The sequence below is a fragment of the Arachis stenosperma genome, chromosome 10 (genome assembly GCF_014773155.1).
Source record: "Arachis stenosperma cultivar V10309 chromosome 10, arast.V10309.gnm1.PFL2, whole genome shotgun sequence".
Taxonomy (NCBI): Eukaryota; Viridiplantae; Streptophyta; class Magnoliopsida; order Fabales; family Fabaceae; genus Arachis; species Arachis stenosperma.
The window spans coordinates 78,338,232-78,341,793 of NC_080386.1; positions in this window are offsets into that span (position 1 = coordinate 78,338,232).

Sequence of the window (3,562 nt, forward strand, 5' to 3'; positions counted from 1 at the left end):
ATGAAAGAATCAACAACATATAAAGGGTGTGGCACGCCAGACCTTGAGCGTGCCACGCTAGTACAATTTTATAGAATGAAGAAGATGAAGACAAAGGCCTGGACGTGCTACTTGGGCTGGAAGGCATTGCACGCCAAGCTACCCAAGGCTTAAAGAAAGGCCTGGGCGTGCCACTTGGGCTCGAAGGCGTGGCACGCCAGGCTACCCAAGGCTTAAAGAAAGGCCTGGGCGTGCCACTTGGGCTCGAAGGCGTGGCACGCCAGGGATATCATCACAAAGGGGTGTGCCACTTGATAGCTGGGCGTGGTGCGCTAAGCTTAAATTGGAGCTAGGCGTGGCACACCATTGAAGCGCCAGTTATACGCCAGCCACTGGAGGTCACGTTTATTGAGTTTTCTTTCCTCCAATTGTAATTTTTCTTTTCTTTTTGTATTTTTTTATTTTCTAGTAATAGGAGTAGTATAAATAACCCCTGGAAGTACTGAAAAAAGGGGTTGGCAATTAAAGTTGAGTAGTAGCTTTTGTTGAAAGCATAGTGAGATTCACTTTTCATCTTCTTCCATCTTTTGTACTTTTTCTTGAGCTATGAGTAGCTAACTTCCCTCTCATTGAGGGAGGGAGCTCTGTTGTACTTGATGGATTAATGATAGTGAATTTCTTCTTCTCTTCATCTTCTCTTTGATTTGCTAGAAGAAATTTCGTTTTAATGCTAGTGTTCAATCATCTTGGGAAAGAGGTTGAATGCAAAATGGGTTTCATGGGAACCTTGGAAAAGGAAACATGAAACCATGCTTGAAATCCCTTCTCACACTTGAGTAGAATCTGGATTTTGGTGACTGGATATGGTGACATATAATCCACCTATTACTTGGACCTATGATGATGTGTGGTATAATCAGAGACCAAGCATATCTCTCTTTGTGAGCAATTAGACCAAGGAATTGGCTGATTATCAAGATTTGAAAGATTGAGTCACCAAAGGATTGGGACTCAATCAATCATGATTCCCAAGAGGTCAATGAGTTGCATGATTGAAGATGAGATGAGCTAGATCTAATCCAAAGAGAACAATATCTCCCAATCTTAATGAATCCCCCTATTCTCATCTTCTACATTCTTTATAGCTTTCTTTATAATTCTGTTAATCCCCATTTCCATTTATAATTCAGTCATTTATGATTCTGCACTTTACATTCTTGTCATTTTCTCTTATGCACTTTATTTCTCTTCTTTACCTTTGAGCCATTTACTTTCTTTTTCATTTACAACTTCTGCAACCATACTCTATATTGCTCAGCTTAACTAATTCACCAATTGATTAACATTGCTCAAATCTACCAATTTCTGTGGATACGATCCCACTCCTAGTGATTATTACTTAACAATAATTTTGGTGCGCTTGCCAAAAGAACGGATTCATAATAAAAAAGTTTATGGGGTAGTGAAATCCGGTCATCAGTATGACTGCTATTATTATTATTATTATTATTATTATTATTATTATTATTATTGATGAGTTTGAAAAACTTTAAATTAATGTGATTATCAAATATTATTAGAATTGTTAATTATAAAATTATTAATTTAATTTATGCATCCAATTGTTTGTTTAATAATTTTGTCAGTGTGCAGATTTTTGTTATTGGGCCAAAAGATACACAAGCCCAATGTAATGAAAACATATTCAGCTTTTGTACAAAAATATTTCAAGCATTGGGGCTGAATCATTTTTTGTATTGCAAATATTAATTAGGCCATGAAAGATGTGAAGAGCCCAAAACAAATGCTTCCTTCGGATCCAACAATTTGTTTGTCCGAAATTGAAGAAAAAAAAGAAAGGAAATGGAGCATGATGAGTTCGGTTACCTATTTCCCTTATGGAATGGAATTCAAAGTTAATTCAATTGGCTTAATTACATGCATTGGTAACAGGAAAGAGAAAAATTAAATTGATTTGATTGCTTTTAATGCTTCACACGTTACTATGCATAGGGGAATGGAAGTGAGATTTAATTTGGTTTAATTCATTCATTGCTTCCAAAAATTTTTTTCTTCTCTCTCTTCTCTCTCTTCTTCGGTCATGTCAACAGAAAAGAATAAGGTGAAAGTTATCAGAGAAATCATGAGAGGAGCTAGAAAGAAGCAAAAGGCTAGGGTGATGGCCTTTGAGAAAAGAAGATCTACAATATGGCGTGACTGAGATTTTTGTCACTAAAGACAAGGTGTGAAGAAGAAGCTTCAAGATCTCCATGCTAAAAGTAGAAGCAATCCATTTCGGTCAGAGAAGATCCCTGAGGTGAAGCTCGTTTCCACTTTTGTTCATCCAAGACAAAAGGTAGCTACTATAGATACGTAGAGAAAGAAGCAAAAATGGAACAGATGGAGCTGTTAAGGATCAAGAGTTCATCAAGGGTCAGAATTCTTTCTTGGGAACAAAGTCAAAATGGAAGGCTCAGATTGATGAAGCTTGATGAGAAGGTATGAGAGAGAGGTACATGCATGTTGATTTGATTTCGGTTTTTCCTCTCTCTTCTCTCTGTCCGAACCGGCCTTTGGTATTGAAGAAGGAGAGGGTGGCTTGGTTGAATCAGTTTCAACCTTGGAAGCTTTCCCTTCTATAATAAGGGTGAACGGTCAAGAGTTGAATCAAGGAGAGTAAGCACAGAGTTTTCATAGCTACCCAAGCTAACAGAAGTTCTTCTCCTTCAATGTGTTACATTTTGTTTTCTTTTCTTTAGTTCTGTCTGTCTGAGTCTCATGGTGAAAAAGACAAACAGTGTGAGGTTTGTAAGAAAAAGCCAGTGAGAAAAAAAAGGTAGAGAGTGCAAAATTAAAGAAAAAGTCATAGATGTCTTAGAGGTCCTTTGTACATCTATATGTTGTGTATCATGATTCTGTGGGAATCCCCTTGCAAGTTGGGTTAGCACTTTGCAGTTGAAAGCTTGGTAGGTGACCAAGTCAAGTTCAGTTTTGGGGGATAGATTCTGGACTTGTCCCAGATAGGAATGGGTAGTTCCTAGGAAAGAATTGGTGTCTGTAATTAGTTTAATTATAGTGAAATTTCGTCACTATTGTGATGGAGACTGGATGTAGGCTGCATTGCACTTAACAGCTGAATCAGGATACTTCTATGTGTGATTCTCTTTTTCTCTTCTACTCCTTTTCTGTTTCTGTTCGTAGAAAACAAAATTGAAAAATATCTCCTAACCGGTTACAAGACAAAAAGAAAATGTCTCTTGACCAGTTATGAGACAAAAAGTAGAAATATCTCCTGGAGCTATTCTAAAAGGCAGAAAGTAATATTTAGAAAAAGAGGGCTAAGATTCAACCCCTTTCTCTTAGCCACTGATAACCATCAATTATCATCATCATTGTTACTGTTATTATTAGTATTAACACTAATTATAGTTATTAATTAATATTAATAATTTTTTTGCAGACTATTAGGAATTTGTTGTTCAACAAACTTGATCAACTAGAAACTTATAACGAGATAGCTACATCGACTCTAGCATTAATTGGGTTTTACCATCTGCAAGTAGGTGAAATGAGAGGACATTCT